We start from the raw sequence: 18807 nt of genomic DNA on the forward strand, positions 1-18807 counted from the left end.
TCACTCCGGGTAAAGGGGTGAGGCCAAGGCACCAGCATGGATCTAAGAGGGTTCAGTGACAGGGCCTGCAGCAAGGAAGGGAAATTTCCAGGACAACCCTGTGTGTACGGAGCTATTTTTCTGCCAACTTGAAGCAACCAAAGAGCAGATGACTCATAAGTACACATCTCTCCTGGCTGCTTTGGGAGCTCTCTTCTATCTGGTCCAACTGCTACGTACACTTATCCCTTGTGCTAACGAGGAAGGCAGACAAATATGTGGACCAGGGCCAGCAAGGCTACTGGTAGAGCCTGTAAATGCCACGATGATGACAGTGGGGCCTGTGCACATCTATCAATGCACAGTGGTTGGTGCATCCTCTGTGTGTGCTGGTGCCTGACCACCTTGGCATCCAGGAAAGTGGGTGTATTTTTCAGTGAAACAGAAAGGATGGTGAGACCTAGATAAGTACCCACCTTCTACCAGCAGATGTGGGCCAGGAAACTGCCTCTACAAAGGTTAAAGTCCATGGAGGATATGAGTGAGAAAGAAAAGAAGGGAAGAGGAAGCGTGACAGACCCTATTGCCATTCACTGCTAACGAGCTGCTGAATACATGGACCAGTGGTTCCCACCTTTCTCAATGTGTGAATGAGGAACAACAGCAAAATAAACTGCCCAAATATGTGCGGAAGGATCCCCGGGAGATGTGTCAAGAGTGCACTCCAGAGCCTGATCTTCCTGCTGCGTTTGGAGAGGCTGCCACGGGGCGACATGTTTATTAGACTGACTCAGATACTAATGGGAGTCGGGGGATAAGGGAGAGAAGAGGGAAACAAAGAAGTCAGCACAGCAGAGGAGAGCTGAGCCTTCATAAGAGGGAAGTGAGGAAAGCTTGTTTATGAGCTGCTTTGCCAGGAAGTCCTCTGACTAACCTTATTTCGCACACCGATTTTATGGACCAAAATTGTATTTATGGCATGCAGGACAAAATGCACAAGAAAGTTGTGAGGAGGTTGGCTCACCCTTCCTTCGTAAGGTTGCAGTGAACTCCCCAAATGCTCTCCTGCCCTGAGAGCAGCCCACCAAATCAAGGCTTTGCCCTTGCAGCTGAAGACTGTCACATGGGGGCCTAGGAGCAGATTTTGTAACCCTGGGGAGGAAATGAACCCAGCGTAGCTGGGTGTTCTTGCAAAAAAACCAGTTCTTTTTTGCAATTTAAAGACAGAAAACTCCACAGGCTGTAGTTTTCGCACTGAGCCAGTCTGATTTGTCCCGTGAAGCACAACAGGGCATGTCTTCTCTTTGCATTCCTCTTTTCCACTCCCTCCCCCCCAAATGCTCTCCTGCCCTGAGAGCAGCCCACCAAATCAAGGCTTTGCCCTTGCAGCTGAAGACTGTCACATGGGGGCCTAGGAGCAGATTTTGTAACCCTGGGGAGGAAATGAACCCAGCGTAGCTGGGTGTTCTTGCAAAAAAACCAGTTCTTTTTTGCAATTTAAAGACAGAAAACTCCACAGGCTGTAGTTTTCGCACTGAGCCTCCCGTGAAGCACAACAGGGCATGTCTTGTCTTTGCATTCCTCTTTTCCACTCCCTCCCCTCTCCTCTTGGCACTCAAATGAAGGCAAGACTTCTACAGTTTCGATGGCAACTTATGGAAAACATGGGAAATGTATAGGATTGCACAGAAGCCTTCTCTAGCAGAACTCTCCCCTTTCCAGCCGTGCCACAACGTGGAGAGAAGAGCAGAGATGGTCTGGGAGTTTGTGCAAGCCAAACAGGATGGGTGCGAAGCACAGTGTCACCTTGACAAGCCTGTGCTCATGGCAGAGCAAGTCAAGGAAGGTGCTGACAGACTGAAAAAAAAATCAGGAGAGGAGAAGAGGGAAGGCCCAAGGGCAACAGTGCTAATGCAGAAAGGTTATAACAAAATAATGCCTGACTTGGTTAAACATCAACTCAGAGATAAGAGGAGCAAGCCACCCTCCTGAAAGGGTTTGCAGAAGCCATAAGGATGCACTGTTTGGCCTAGGCCATACAGGCATAACTAACAAGAAACAACCAAACAAATAAAGGAAGTGATTTTTTAGGACATACAGGCATAACTAAGAAAAACAACCAAACAAATAAAGGAAGTGATTTTTTCAAAAACAGTCTAAGAACCAAGAAAAATGTTGCAGTAGCAGGTAGCATGAGCTGGGCCATGGGGTCTGATGAGCAGGATGAGGTGCATGTGGCATCTCAGCTCTGTCACTGCTGTCCTCCTGTGCTGCCTGGGGACATGGATGGGTGAGGGTGCTGCTGGTCCAATGTCCTCCCTGCCCCAAACCCACTGCCAAGGAGGGGAAACCCTACAAAGGGCTCTCCCTCCCCTGCCAGCTCCTGGGGGAAGATGAGCCACCGATCTGCAAGTGTGAGCTCAGGAAGGACAAGTAACGTACCCAGACTGGCCCAACATGGTGCCAGCACCAAGGGTTGTGCTTCAGCTGCTTCCCCCAGACTGTCCCCAGCCCCTGAGCTGCTCAGGGTAGCACCAAGCCCTGAGAAACAGGGCCAGCCATCCCCATTTTTGGTCTGATGCCCCCATGGATTAGGTAGGTCCCACCTGGCCAGTTTATTGTCCTAGATATCTTCTCTGGCACCTCTTCCCATGCTGTGCTTTGGTGGTTTATGGCTATTCTGATGGATGGACTGACGGCTTACCCCTGTGAAAATGCCAACCTAAGGAGCAGATTTTGAAGTGCCTGCTGTTGGCAGCTGCAGCTGTGTTTTGACCTGCAGTCCTGTTCCTCCACTTCCCCCACCTGTGGTGGGCAAAGAGGGTGGAAACCTTTGGTGGAGGGCTGCAGAGGGAGCAGGGACGTGGCCAGCAGCAGTGGGTCACCCCTGGCAGAGCTGCACAGCACAGTACCACAGGGTTTGGACTCACCAGGATGCCAGGATTCCTCATGCCAAGTCCCATGGTCCCCTGTGCCCAGATTCCTCCTGCTCCTGGTGCAGGCAGCACCACCAGGAACATGCCATATCCAAGCTAGACAGACAGAGCTCTCCTGCAGCCTTGCCTGCACAGCTGCATTCACCTCCTGGATAATTATAGCTGGGGTAGATTGAAGGCTCTCCTGGGGCAGCACGGTTTGGTGGGCAGGTGAGGGCCTGGCAGTGTATCCTGCTTCCCATCCACCTCCCTGTCCCCACCACGGCTCTGCACAGCTCTGCCACGCTGACCCTCACCTCTCCCTGGATTTCCCCAGCACTCTGAACGGCGGTTTCTGCAGGTGCTTTGCTGTGCTCCAGAGCTGCCCGTAGAGGTGGATCCCATTTAACCCACTTCAATTAACACGCTTCTCCTGCCAGCTCCAGCACCTCGCCTCCCTCCATCCCCAGTGTGCCCATGCTGGTACTCCCGTGGCATGCAAATACCTGAATTTTGGAGCAAATTGCCGACTTGGGCCAGCTGGGTATCGCTGCTGGTGCTCTATCAAAATAAAACACCTCAGCTCACACACACACGTATGCAAATATTTGCACGCATGGCCTGCAGCCCCTGCTTTCCATCACCACCGTGAGCACCCTGATGCACCCTACAGCACAGCCTCCTCAGACTTTTGGTTGTGTCCCAGTTATTCCTCCAGCCTGGGCTTTGTTCCGTGGCACAGAAAGACCACTTGTGGTTCCCTGGGGTCCAACGTGGGTGATGCTTTGCCCTGCAATGGCTTTTGAGATCTGCCTCCATGGATGGCTGGTGCAGACCCAGGTAGTCCTCTCCCTGCTGGGGACGGTGGTGATGCCCAGCTGGCCCTTAGCTTGGTGCATGCCCCTGGAAAACACCAACAGGGAAAGCTATGGCTTCCTTCCCCCCAAGTCTCCCTGAAAGGGCATTAAGGAAAGGGGAGCCCTCACCAGGAGCTCTCTGCCACCTGCTCCTATTTCCTCACTCCAGTGAGATGGCAGGAACAGGAGCAGTTCGCCCCAGTTGATGCCAGGGCAAGAGCTCAGCATCTCCCACCTCCATCCAGAAGTTCTACTGTGTCTCCAGCCTGGGGAAGGAAAACACAGCCTGGCAGCACGCCCGGACCAACACGCTGAAGGGTGGAGGAGGACGAGGGTCAGAGTCAGCCCTCGGTGTGTTGGATAAAGGTGGGGATGGATGGGAGCCTCCTCCCTGGGCCAGCCCCCAACCAGGGGACCATTCCCACGGACACAGACTCGTAGAAACATCTAGGTTGGAAGGGGACCTTCAAAAGCCACTCTGAGAAACAGTACCTTGTTCCTTCAAAGGTCCCATTCCCTGGAAAGCCGTTCCACACCGGCCCTTTCCACCCAAAAGTCCCCATTTTCCTCTGCTTTGGGGGATAAGGGACAAGAGGGAAAGCGAGCAGCACCTGGTGTCCTTCCCCAGCCTTTACTCTCACCCAGGTTTGCTGGGAGGGGTGGCAAAACTGCACCCAGATCTCTCAGGGAGACAGCCAGCACCTGGTGGGGCAGGGCCTCTCCCCCAGTAATTTGGGAGATATTTATCACATAGCAGAGACACCTGCACCAGCACTGCCTTTGAAGCCCATTTGCTTAGGAAACAAAAAAAATGAGAGGAAAATAACCAAGTCACCCGAGGTGTCTGAGCTGCAAAAGGAAGCTCAATAGTCAATTAGCTTCCCTCTGATGCCTGAAGTGGATGGTGATTCGGGGGCGGAGGGGAGATAAAACAGCAGATTAGCTGACTTTTATTCATTTGCAAGTCAGGCCGGTCGAGCAGGATTTCTGGCTGCTGACATCAGAGCCTCCCCGAGCAGCCGAGACAAAGCCAACACACAAAGTTTGCAGAAAACACCAAAGAGATGGTCATTAGTGGCTTATTAATCAAGTGTCACCCATCCCTGTCATCTCAGGCTTCTGAACAGGGCCTGGGCACCCCCCCTCTGCCCCTAAGGGATATCTCAGGTGCACTTTACATTTACTAATCTGGGCTGTCCCTGGTGGGGGGGGGGCAAACCTTTGTCTTTTCTTTTCTATTTTGTCCCATTGCACAAATTTCTCTTAATCTGGCAGGAGCAGTCACCACATTTGTGCTGTGTTCATGGACGCTCATTTGGGCACCAGAGCTGGACGCCCACGATCCCATGGGAAGTCCATGGTGCAGAAGTAACCTGCTGGTGGCCGAGAGAGATGTGTAGTGGGCACTGGAGGCTTTATTGCTGCCGTGTCCTGCAGGACCACAGTGCCTGTCTTCTGACACTGGGAGCCCTAAAGCGGGGTGTAGCACACTGTCAGCCCCCCCAAGAGTGGCTGCCAGAGGTCACAGGCTGCTGGGTCCTGCTTGTTAGAAAACACAGATTCAGATAAAACAAGGAAAACAGATTTTGTTGAAGTATCAGAGAAGTATCGGAGTTGACGTCTCAGAGACTGACAGTTGAAGTATCTGACTGTTGAAGTATCAGAGACTGACAGGGAGGTCATTCTCCCCCTCTGCTCTGCACTGGGGAGGCCACAACTGGAATCCTGCATCTAGTTCTGGGCTCCCCAGTTCAAGAGAGACAGGGAACTGCTGGAGAGAGTCCAGCGAAGGGCAACAGAGATGCTGGAGGGATTGAGCATCTCCCTGATGAGGAAAAGCTGAGAGAGCTGGGGCTCTTGAGCCTGGAGAAGAGAAGGCTGAGGGGAGACCTTATCAATGCTGACAAGTGTCTAAAGGGTGGTTTGAGGGAGGATGGAGCTGGACTCTTTCCAGTGGTTCCCAGTGACAGGACGAGGGGCAACGGGCACAAGCTGGACCATGGGAAGTTCCACTGGGATGTGAGGAAGAACTTGTTTGGGGATCCTCTGTGTGTGCTGGTGCCTGACCACCTTGGCATCCAGGAAAGTGGGTGTATTTTTCAGTGAAACAGAAAGGATGGTGAGACCTAGATAAGTACCCACCTTCTACCAGCAGATGTGGGCCAGGAAACTGCCTCTACAAAGGTTAAAGTCCATGGAGGATATGAGTGAGAAAGAAAAGAAGGGAAGAGGAAGCGTGACAGACCCTATTGCCATTCACTGCTAACGAGCTGCTGAATACATGGACCAGTGGTTCCCACCTTTCTCAATGTGTGAATGAGGAACAACAGCAAAATAAACTGCCCAAATATGTGCGGAAGGATCCCCGGGAGATGTGTCAAGAGTGCACTCCAGAGCCTGATCTTCCTGCTGCGTTTGGAGAGGCTGCCACGGGGCGACATGTTTATTAGACTGACTCAGATACTAATGGGAGTCGGGGGATAAGGGAGAGAAGAGGGAAACAAAGAAGTCAGCACAGCAGAGGAGAGCTGAGCCTTCATAAGAGGGAAGTGAGGAAAGCTTGTTTATGAGCTGCTTTGCCAGGAAGTCCTCTGACTAACCTTATTTCGCACACCGATTTTATGGACCAAAATTGTATTTATGGCACGCAGGACAAAATGCCCAAGAAAGCTGTGAGGAGGTTGGCTCGCCCTTCCTTCGTAAGGTTGCAGTGAACTCCCCAAATGCTCTCCTGCCCTGAGAGCAGCCCACCAAATCAAGGCTTTGCCCTTGCAGCTGAAGACTGTCACATGGGGGCCTAGGAGCAGATTTTGTAACCCTGGGGAGGAAATGAACCCAGCGTAGCTGGGTGTTCTTGCAAAAAAACCAGTTCTTTTTTGCAATTTAAAGACAGAAAACTCCACAGGCTGTAGTTTTCGCACTGAGCCAGTCTGATTTGTCCCGTGAAGCACAACAGGGCATGTCTTGTCTTTGCATTCCTCTTTTCCACTCCCTCCCCTCTCCTCTTGGCACTCAAATGAAGGCAAGACTTCTACAGTTTCGATGGCAACTTATGGATAACATGGGAAATGTATAGGATTGCACAGAAGCCTTCTCTAGCAGAACTCTCCCCTTTCCAGCCGTGCCACAACGTGGAGAGAAGAGCAGAGATGGTCTGGGAGTTTGTGCAAGCCAAACAGGATGGGTGCGAAGCACAGTGTCACCTTGACAAGCCTGTGCTCATGGCAGAGCAAGTCAAGGAAGGTGCTGACAGACTGAAAAAAAAATCAGGAGAGGAGAAGAGGGAAGGCCCAAGGGCAACAGTGCTAATGCAGAAAGGTTATAACAAAATAATGCCTGACTTGGTTAAACATCAACTCAGAGATAAGAGGAGCAAGCCACCCTCCTGAAAGGGTTTGCAGAAGCCATAAGGATGCACTGTTTGGCTTAGGACATACAGGCATAACTAAGAAAAACAACCAAACAAATAAAGGAAGTGATTTTTTCAAAAACAGTCTAAGAACCAAGAAAAATGTTGCAGTAGCAGGTAGCATGAGCTGGGCCATGGGGTCTGATGAGCAGGATGAGGTGCATGTGGCATCTCAGCTCTGTCACTGCTGTCCTCCTGTGCTGCCTGGGGACATGGATGGGTGAGGGTGCTGCTGGTCCAATGTCCTCCCTGCCCCAAACCCACTGCCAAGGAGGGGAAACCCTACAAAGGGCTCTCCCTCCCCTGCCAGCTCCTGGGGGAAGATGAGCCACCGATCTGCAAGTGTGAGCTCAGGAAGGACAAGTAACGTACCCAGACTGGCCCAACATGGTGCCAGCACCAAGGGTTGTGCTTCAGCTGCTTCCCCCAGACTGTCCCCAGCCCCTGAGCTGCTCAGGGTAGCACCAAGCCCTGAGAAACAGGGCCAGCCATCCCCATTTTTGGTCTGATGCCCCCATGGATTAGGTAGGTTCCACCTGGCCAGTTTATTGTCCTAGATGTCTTCTCTGGCACTTCTTCCCATGCTGTGGTTTGGTGGTTTATGGCTATTCTGATGGATGGACTGACGGCTTACCCCTGTGAAAATGCCAACCTAAGGAGCAGATTTTGAAGTGCCTGCTGTTGGCAGCTGCAGCTGTGTTTTGACCTGCAGTCCTGTTCCTCCACTTCCCCCACCTGTGGTGGGCAAAGAGGGTGGAAACCTTTGGTGGAGGGCTGCAGAGGGAACAGGGATGTGGCCAGCAGCAGTGGGTCACCCCTGGCAGAGCTGCACAGCACAGTACCACAGGGTTTGGACTCACCAGGATGCCAGGATTCCTCATGCCAAGTCCCGTGGTCCCCTGTGCCCAGATTCCTCCTGCTCCTGGTGCAGGCAGCACCACCAGGAACATGCCATATCCAAGCTAGACAGACAGAGCTCTCCTGCAGCCTTGCCTGCACAGCTGCATTCACCTCCTGGATAATTATAGCTGGGGTAGATTGAAGGCTCTCCTGGGGCAGCACGGTTTGGTGGGCAGGTGAGGGCCTGGCAGTGTATCCTGCTTCCCATCCACCTCCCTGTCCCCACCACGGCTCTGCACAGCTCTGCCACGCTGACCCTCACCTCTCCCTGGATTTCCCCAGCACTCTGAACGGCGGTTTCTGCAGGTGCTTTGCTGTGCTCCAGAGCTGCCCGTAGAGGTGGATCCCATTTAACCCACTTCAATTAACACGCTTCTCCTGCCAGCTCCAGCACCTCGCCTCCCTCCATCCCCAGTGTGCCCATGCTGGTACTCCCGTGGCATGCAAATACCTGAATTTTGGAGCAAATTGCCGACTTGGGCCAGCTGGGTATCGCTGCTGGTGCTCTATCAAAATAAAACGGTGGGCAGGTGAGGGCCTGGCAGTGTATCCTGCTTCCCATCCACCTCCCTGTCCCCACCACGGCTCTGCACAGCTCTGCCACGCTGACCCTCACCTCTCCCTGGATTTCCCCAGCACTCTGAACGGCGGTTTCTGCAGGTGCTTTGCTGTGCTCCAGAGCTGCCCGTAGAGGTGGATCCCATTTAACCCACTTCAATTAACACGCTTCTCCTGCCAGCTCCAGCACCTCGCCTCCCTCCATCCCCAGTGTGCCCATGCTGGTACTCCCGTGGCATGCAAATACCTGAATTTTGGAGCAAATTGCCGACTTGGGCCAGCTGGGTATCGCTGCTGGTGCTCTATCAAAATAAAACACCTCAGCTCACACACACACGTATGCAAATATTTGCACGCATAACCAAAGCTCACACACACGTATGCAAATATTTGCACGCATGGCCTGCAGCCCCTGCTTTCCATCACCACCGTGAGCACCCTGATGCACCCTACAGCACAGCCTCCTCAGACTTTTGGTTGTGTCCCAGTTATTCCTCCAGCCTGGGCTTTGTTCCGTGGCACAGAAAGACCACTTGTGGTTCCCTGGGGTCCAACGTGGGTGATGCTTTGCCCTGCAATGGCTTTTGAGATCTGCCTCCATGGATGGCTGGTGCAGACCCAGGTAGTCCTCTCCCTGCTGGGGACGGTGGTGATGCCCAGCTGGCCCTTAGCTTGGTGCATGCCCCTGGAAAACACCAACAGGGAAAGCTATGGCTTCCTTCCCCCCAAGTCTCCCTGAAAGGGCATTAAGGAAAGGGGAGCCCTCACCAGGAGCTCTCTGCCACCTGCTCCTATTTCCTCACTCCAGTGAGATGGCAGGAACAGGAGCAGTTCGCCCCAGTTGATGCCAGGGCAAGAGCTCAGCATCTCCCACCTCCATCCAGAAGTTCTACTGTGTCTCCAGCCTGGGGAAGGAAAACACAGCCTGGCAGCACGCCCGGACCAACACGCTGAAGGGTGGAGGAGGACGAGGGTCAGAGTCAGCCCTCGGTGTGTTGGATAAAGGTGGGGATGGATGGGAGCCTCCTCCCTGGGCCAGCCCCCAACCAGGGGACCATTCCCACGGACACAGACTCGTAGAAACATCTAGGTTGGAAGGGGACCTTCAAAAGCCACTCTGAGAAACACTACCTTGTTCCTTCAAAGGTCCCATTCTCTGGAAAGCCGTTCCACACCGGCGCTTTCCACCCAAAAGTCCCCATTTTCCTCTGCTTTGGGGGATAAGGGACAAGAGGGAAAGCGAGCAGCACCTGGTGTCCTTCCCCAGCCTTTACTCTCACCCAGGTTTGCTGGGAGGGGTGGCAAAACTGCACCCAGATCTCTCAGGGAGACAGCCAGCACCTGGTGGGGCAGGGCCTCTCCCCCAGTAATTTGGGAGATATTTATCACATAGCAGAGACACCTGCACCAGCACTGCCTTTGAAGCCCATTTGCTTAGGAAACAAAAAAAATGAGAGGAAAATAACCAAGTCACCCGAGGTGTCTGAGCTGCAAAAGGAAGCTCAATAGTCAATTAGCTTCCCTCTGATGCCTGAAGTGGATGGTGATTCGGGGGCGGAGGGGAGATAAAACAGCAGATTAGCTGACTTTTATTCATTTGCAAGTCAGGCCGGTCGAGCAGGATTTCTGGCTGCTGACATCAGAGCCTCCCCGAGCAGCCGAGACAAAGCCAACACACAAAGTTTGCAGAAAACACCAAAGAGATGGTCATTAGTGGCTTATTAATCAAGTGTCACCCATCCCTGTCATCTCAGGCTTCTGAACAGGGCCTGGGCACCCCCCCTCTGCCCCTAAGGGATATCTCAGGTGCACTTTACATTTACTAATCTGGGCTGTCCCTGGTGGGGGGGGGGCAAACCTTTGTCTTTTCTTTTCTATTTTGTCCCATTGCACAAATTTCTCTTAATCTGGCAGGAGCAGTCACCACATTTGTGCTGTGTTCATGGACGCTCATTTGGGCACCAGAGCTGGACGCCCACGATCCCATGGGAAGTCCATGGTGCAGAAGTAACCTGCTGGTGGCCGAGAGAGATGTGTAGTGGGCACTGGAGGCTTTATTGCTGCCGTGTCCTGCAGGACCACAGTGCCTGTCTTCTGACACTGGGAGCCCTAAAGCGGGGTGTAGCACACTGTCAGCCCCCCCAAGAGTGGCTGCCAGAGGTCACAGGCTGCTGGGTCCTGCTTGTTAGAAAACACAGATTCAGATAAAACAAGGAAAACAGATTTTGTTGAAGTATCAGAGAAGTATCGGAGTTGACGTCTCAGAGACTGACAGTTGAAGTATCTGACTGTTGAAGTATCAGAGACTGACAGGGAGGTCATTCTCCCCCTCTGCTCTGCACTGGGGAGGCCACAACTGGAATCCTGCATCTAGTTCTGGGCTCCCCAGTTCAAGAGAGACAGGGAACTGCTGGAGAGAGTCCAGCGAAGGGCAACAGAGATGCTGGAGGGATTGAGCATCTCCCTGATGAGGAAAAGCTGAGAGAGCTGGGGCTCTTGAGCCTGGAGAAGAGAAGGCTGAGGGGAGACCTTATCAATGCTGACAAGTGTCTAAAGGGTGGTTTGAGGGAGGATGGAGCTGGACTCTTTCCAGTGGTTCCCAGTGACAGGACGAGGGGCAACGGGCACAAGCTGGACCATGGGAAGTTCCACTGGGATGTGAGGAAGAGCTTCCTTGGGATGAGGGTGGCGGAGCCCTGGCAGAGGCTGCCCAGGGAGGGTGTGGAGTCCCCTTCTCTGGAGATCTTCAAGCCCCACCTGGATGGAGTCCTGAGTGATGTGCTCTGGGCAGCCCTGCTTTGGCAGGGGAGTTGGACTGGATGGTCTCTAGAAAGTCCTTTCCAACTCCAACAATTTCATGATTCCATGACTGTTGCCTGGGAGTGAGGGTTGCAGGTGGCTACAAGAACCCTCTCTGCAAAGAGGAACATGAGACCTGCTCCTGACAGTGCATTACTTTTGGGTAATGCAGCCGTGGGCAGCTCTCACCCACTGCACCCACTTAAAAAAAAATTACATTTCAGGAGATGGATCTGTAGGTGGCTCTTAGCAAGTGTACACCTCAGGGGCCCCATCCATCCCTCTGCTCTCCTCTTACTCTTGAGTTGCATTTCACATCTCGACCAAAGCCTCTTCTGGTCTCGCTGGGTGCTGCTCAGCGCCTGGATGAGGATAAGTGGGAAGAGCAGCAGGACCCTCACACAAGAGGAGGAGGTTGGTGGGAGGCTGTAGAGCAGGGACATTCCCGGGCAGAAGGTCCCTGGGGTCTGAGAAGTTCTTGAAGCTGTTGTAGCCTCACAGCCAGCCATCCCTGGTGGCAGAGCACTCGAACAGGCTGCCCAGGGAGGTGGGGGAGTCTCCTTCTCTGGAGACATTCAAAACCCGCCTGGACAAGTTCCTGTGCAACCTACTCTGGGTGGACCTGCTCTGGCAGGGGGTTGGACTGGGTGATCTCCAGAGGTCCCTTCCAACCCCATGGGATTCTATGATCCCCCAACTTATTCCAACAGCTGGAAGGATGAACTCTCTCTGCTCACCCAACCAGCCACGTGTGGGCCGTGCCTTGGAGGGTGCACGTACACCTTGGAGCACACCTGCATCCCCCCGAGCACACTTGCAAGCCCAATCTTGGTGGTTCGATGGCCCCGAGGCTGCCGGATGCCTGGGCATGCACAGACTGGGGGGGGCCAGGCTTGCACAGAGGGTGCCAGGGCATGTGCAGGGGGGGCTGGACATGCACGGGGGGGTCCTGGACATGCACAAGGGTGGCCGGGCATGCCCAGGGTGCACAGTGCCACCCCATGCCAGAGGTGACAGGCCAGGAAGGGACAGGGCAGCTGTCCTGGTTTGAGGTAAAACAGAACTAATTTTCTGTTCGGTAATTTTACTTTTTTAGCTGGGCCTCTTCTAACGAACTAACTCTGAAATTAACAGCACATTGTTCAGAAACTGTTCACTCTCCCAGTGATAAGACCTGATGATACCAAGGGATGGGGAGCAGAGAAGCCCCTGCTTCTCCTTATTGCTGGAACAACCAGGGGCAGGTGAATTTGGGATTTGCCCCGTTGGAGGGTCGGAAGCAGAAAAGCGTAGAGGGGTCACCCCCCTGGGGAGGAGAGGACAGGACAGGTGACCCAAACCTGACCAACAGGGTATTCCATCCCACCTGCATCACGCTGGGTAGAAAAGCTGAGGGATCAAAGGGGCAATTCTCTTCCTTCAATGGCCGATGTCCGAGGAGGACCCTGTCTGTCCGTCTGCCTTTGATCCTGATCCGAGCATCCCTGACTCCAGATCCAGAATCTGTCTCCTGTCCATCCCCGAGTCCAGCCTGGGACCTTCCCCTGTGCCTGCTGGTGACATGATCATCATCCTGGGAGCTTGAGATGGTTTTGTATATACTGTAGACTTTTTTTCTTTTTTTTTCCCCTTTTCTTATTATTATTTATTATTTCATTATTTATTAACGTTTTAATGAATCAGGTTTTTTTTCTAAGCTCATAAATCTCTTTTATCTCTTCCTCTCCTCCCTTTTCCTTAGAAGGAGGAGGAGAGATGGGTCCATCTGTCCTTCTGGTTGGTCAATGGGGTGGAAACGGCGACGGCAGCCCATGGTGGGGGGGTGGGACTCGCTTGCGGGAGGCTCCTGCCCCCCAGCGCCGGCTGCCGGCAGCGCCCTGCTCCGGGGGGGGCACAGCAGCTGGAGTTTGCAGCCAAACGTATGTTAAAACATCGGGTTAATAAAAAAAAATAAATAGATATAATAATCTCACACACACCTCCCAACAAAAAAAACCCACACAAAACGAAACACCACCCCAAAACATAGAATCATAGAATGGTTAGAGTTGGAAGGGACCTTAAAGATCATCCAGTCCCACCCCCTGCCCTGGGCAGGGACACCTCCCACCAGACCAGGTTGCTCCAAGCCCCATCCAGCCTGGCCTTGAGCCCCTCCAGGGATGGGGCAGCCACAGCTTCTCTGGGTAACATCAAAAAACCCCAAAAGAAACCCAAAGAAGAACCCCACAGCAACAACATCAAAACCCCCAAAGCAGCCACAGAAGCATCCCAAATGGGTGCGTGACAGGGACAAATACCCAACAGGTGACACCGAGTCTGTGCTCCTGTGCCGGCCGTGCCCACTGGTCTCACAGCTGGTGATGGTGGCACCTCCAGGCCTGTCCTGCCATTCTCTGGTCATGAGTCACCTTGCAATGATCATGGAATCATAGAATGGTTAGAGTTGGAAGGGACCTTAAAGACCATCCAGTCCCACCCCCTGCCCTGGGCAGGGACACCTCCCACCAGACCAGGTTGCTCCAAGCCCCATCCAGCCTGGCCTTGAACCCCTCCAGGGATGGGGCAGCCACAGCTTCTCTGGGCAACCTGGGCCAGGCTCTCACCACCCCAACAGGAAAGAATTTCTTTCTGGTATCTCAACTAAATCTCCCCTCTTCCAATTTAAGACTGTTATCCCTTGTCCTGTTGCCAATGAGACACCAGTTTGCACTCAGATTTTACGTTGCCACTCCTTGTGTAAACCTTTCTGTGTAAAAAGCATTTTTTGGAGGCACATGGGGGTTAAGTGTTTCCCTTCCTGTTCAGAGTATCCTTTGGACCTTCTGGCCACTTTCAGCTGACTTTGTTAAAAGGCTGAAAGGGCACCTTCATGGACATGCTCCTGCATGGCTGTGAAGACGGGAGCAGGATGAGCCCTGTGGCTGCATCCCCAGCAAGGGATGACAGCACACCAGGGGCTGCCAGGGCCCACAGCATGAACCTGTGGGAAGTAAGGCTTCATAGAATCATAGAATTGTTCAGGTTGGAGAAGACCCTTGGGATCATCGAGTCCAACCATCAACCCCACTCTACAAAGTTCTCCCCTACACCATATCCCCCAACATCACATCTGAACGGCTCTTAAACATATCCAGGGATGGTGACTCAATCACCTCCCTGGGCAGCCTATTCCAGTGTCTGACCACTCTTTCCGTGAAGAATTGTTTCCTAATGTCCAGTCTAAACCTACCCTGTTGCAGCTTGAAGTCATTCCCTCTCATTCTATCGCTAATTACCTGTGAGAAGAGGCCAGCACCAACCTCTCTACAGTGTCCTTTCAAGTAGTCGTAGAGAGTGATGAGGTCTCCTCTTAGCCTCCTCTTCCTCAAACTGAACAGTCCCAACTCCTTCAATGGCTCTCCATAAGATTTATTCTCCAGGCCCTTCACCAGCTTCGTTGCCCTCCTCTGCACCCGCTCCAGCACCTCCATCTCTCTCTTGAATTGAGGTCCCCAAAACTGGACCCAACACTCCAGGTGTGGCCTCCCCAGTGCTGAGTACAGGGGGACAATCACCTCCCTGCTTCTGCTGGCCACACTATTTCTAATACAAGTCAGGATGACATTGGCTTTGCTCACAGCCTTTTTCTTTGGCACAGAAAGCACGACACCTTTCTCCCTTTCCACCCTCTGAGCGAAGAAAATAAAATCTAACAGGAGCCCAAGCTCCTCCAAGGAGCAAGTTTCTGCCAGCGTTAATAACAGAGCAGGCAGAGGTGTCCAAGTGTTTGATGTTTTGCCAGAGCTCCACGTCCTGGAGACAAAGGGCACTAGAAAGCGAAGATTTTATTTTCCTTATTATTAAGGGAGAGCCAGGAACTGACCTGATTACACCAGAAAGGCAAAGAAGCCAGGAAAAAAGAATAAAAAAAAAATATCAATACGATGTAACCCATCTGTATATGTGTTGCTTCAGTCCTGATCAGTCAGTTTGGATTCTGTGCTTTCAGTTTTTATCTGGGTTTAGCCTTAAAAACTGAGGCTTTTTTTTTTTTTTCTTTTCCCCTCTCTTCCGGCAAAGTGGAAGGTTTTACTCATGCTACTTGGCATTCAAAACAGGACTACAAAATAAAATGCGTCATTTTAGCTTACACAAAACAGCAGCTTGCCTTAATTGTCTCTTTATCACTCACGCAGAGGTATCTCCTAAACAGGCAGTATAATAAAAGCATTAATTGTGTACCAATTCCTGTAGAGGCCGCACAAAACTCATTTATAATAGCAACAGGGGCCTCGGTAGGAGGATCTGGTAACAAGTCTGTCCGTGTGTCATGAGCTATGCATGCTGAAAAAAATGCTTCTTTTGCAAGCTTATTCTGCTTATCTGACCTAGCGAGGAATAAAAACGGACAGACAATGACAAGTCAGGAGATAAACGTAGCGGAAGGACAATATAAGCAGAAGCACGTTTATAAAATCATTCAGCAAGCGCCTTCCTCGCTCTGTCACGTCTGTTATTTAAACACGAAGACTCATGGCCATATTCCAGATCATTCAGAAAGACACTTCAACCCTGTCACGGGAGGAAAACGTCTTCCTTGCATGTGGGTTGCTCATGAGCTGGGTGAGTGCAGCCCCCGGGAAAGCTGAAAGACCAGGAGCAGCCATGCCCAGGGCAGAGTCCCCAGGAGATGCTGAGGGAGGGATGGCAGCAGAGACCCTACATCTCCTGCCCTGTGCTGGCTCCTGGGCTGCTTCTCAGCCAGAGGGGCTGGGGACGGGACGCTGAACTCCTTCTGCTCTGAGCCAGCCAGCATCGTGCCCCACTCTGGGCTGCCCACCTGCACCCACGGGAGGGAAAACAGCTCGGTGAAAGGTCTGCTCCACACCAGTGACAAAGCCCTCAGGCTGCTTCCCCTCCCTAGTTACATAAAAAAATAAAATAAAAAAATAAAAAAAATTACATTTCCCAATCCCAGGCAGGGTGTTACATTTCCTCAAGGGGAAGTAAAGTTATACAACAGCTGAATCAGCCCCTGCATTGTATAAACTGCACCTCTGTCGCTCAAGGGAGAGAACATCCACTCTAATCCCGGGGCTACAAACATCCACAAATCCGCATGGACCACCCCAACGTCAGGGTAAATTGGCAGCTCCGGAAGTCTTTGCGCAAATGAAATGAACACCACAAACCCCGTGTGCATTAAGAAGATGCTATACAGCATCCCCGCTTATATATATAAAATAAAAGGTTGAAATAAGACCATTTAAAGATCAGTATCATGAAGCTGGGCCCCAGCAAACTGAAAATGTGTTACTACTTACAGTGCATCTTATCTGAGCACCACAGAGCCCTGAACTCTCCCAGTGCTGCTCTTTAGAGTAAACTTCCCATTTCTGTTCCACTTCAAGAGCACAGCAACAGAGCAAAAATTTGCATTACATGCACTTTTAAATATATATATATATATTTAAAATTAATGGCTGGCAATGTGCAAGAATACATGGTGTGGAAAGAAAACAAGCCAGTTAACTATTTTTGGGACGATACGACACCACTGTAGAGATGAGGCCGCGCAGGGAAAGCTGCCCACCAGGGTGGGCTGGTGTGGGTGCCGGCCAGGCTCTGCCTCCCTGCCTTCCCTCCAGGGACTGGGACCATATTTGGTCGAGTAACGAGGATGGAAGACCAGAAGAAAAAGCCTGGCTTGGCACGCAGTTGACAACGAAGCCTGTTTTGTATATACTGTGACTTGGGGTCACTTGGTTTGCTCCGAGCGTGCCTTCTCCTCTGCCCTCCAGCCCCCACCCCACCAGCAATGTGGCACCAAACCACACTCTTCCCAGCGTGACCAAGGGCCTGGAAGCAACAGGCTAAACTGAGTCCTGATTACAGAATGTTTATGGTTGGAAGGGACCTTTGAGATCATCGAGTCCAACCACACAAAAAACCAAACCAAAACAAACAAAAAAAAACCAAAAAGCAACCCACAAACAGACACAATCCAACAATCTCAGGCACTAGAGCATGCCCTTAAGAGCCATGTCCACACAGTTCTTAAATCCCTCCAGGGATGGTGACTCCACCACCTCCCTGGGCAGGCTGTTCCAGTGCCTGACCACCCTCTCAGCAAAGTCATTCTTCCCAAGATCTAATCGAAACCTCCCCTGCCCCAACTTCAGACCATTTCCTCTGCTCCTGTCATGATTCCCTTGGGAGAAGAGGCCAACCCCCACCTCTCTCCACCCTCCTTTCAGGGAGCTGTAGAGGGCAATGAGGTCTCCCCTCAGCCTCCTCTTCTCCAAACTCAACATGCCCAGTTCCCTCAGCCTCTCCTCGTAGGACTTGTTCTCCAGACCCCTCCCCAGCTTGGTGGCTCTCCTCTGGACACGCTCCAGCCCCTCCATGTCCTTCTTGTGGTGAGGGGCCCAGAACTGAACCCAGCCCTCGAGGTGAGGCCTCACCAGTGCCCAGTCCAGAGGCACCATCACTGCCCTGCTCCTGCTGGCCACGCTGCTCCTGACACAGGCCAGGATGCCATTGGATTAACAGTGGCCAAAAGAGCAAGGAAAAGAGCCTTTAGATACCCTGTGAGCTCAAGGAAGAAGACGTGCAGGCTCATGACATGAGGAGAGATCCAACCATGCTGGCTGTAACGGCGCTGGGTGCAGTCCATTTTCCTTTTGTTTTAGTCTTTCCAAAAAAAGGATTATTTCTAACCAGAGGAAATTGACTTTAACAAGCAAATAAACTTACATCCCGACAAAAAGGCTGGAGCACATCCAGATAAAGTGGATGTCTTCAGGGGGGTTGGACTAGATGATCTCTGGAGGTCCCTTCCAACTCTGACAATGCCATGGTTCCATGATTCAGGTGGGCAGGACCTAATTAATCCTGCAGCAGTTAATGATCTAAATACCGATGCAGCCTGAACCGGGGGCAGTTTTCTTCGAGGCCTGTAGCAAACAAAGTCCTTAAAAACTGAAGGACCGACATCGTGTTTGTCTTCAGAAAGGAAGCATCCAAGCAATTATTGGTCCAATCGTCCAACTTTTATCCCCAGAGTAATTCTGGAAGAAAGTAAACAATTTTTTTTTTTCCCCTCTTCTTAGTGTTGTTTACCAGCCACCAAGAACAGCCTGTGCCAAACCAATCCAGTTTCCCTTTTTGATAGGCCCAACACCCGAGAGGCAACACCCTTCTAATCAGCTTGAGGAAATACAACAGTTAATCACTGAGATGGATATGCAGCTGAAAAAAAACCAAACCTCTTAAAGGAGCACTTGACCACCCCGCAGGACAGGCACCGAGTGCTGCTGTTTTGCAGGAATCTGTCAGGTTAGCAGCTTTTTTCAGCATCTTAAACAATTTGATCCCATGAAAGAAGGTATTCCATGGAATGTACCAA

The sequence above is a fragment of the Calidris pugnax genome, unplaced genomic scaffold, assembly GCF_001431845.1.
Source record: "Calidris pugnax isolate Ruff unplaced genomic scaffold, ASM143184v1 scaffold38, whole genome shotgun sequence".
NCBI classification, from domain to species: domain Eukaryota; kingdom Metazoa; phylum Chordata; class Aves; order Charadriiformes; family Scolopacidae; genus Calidris; species Calidris pugnax.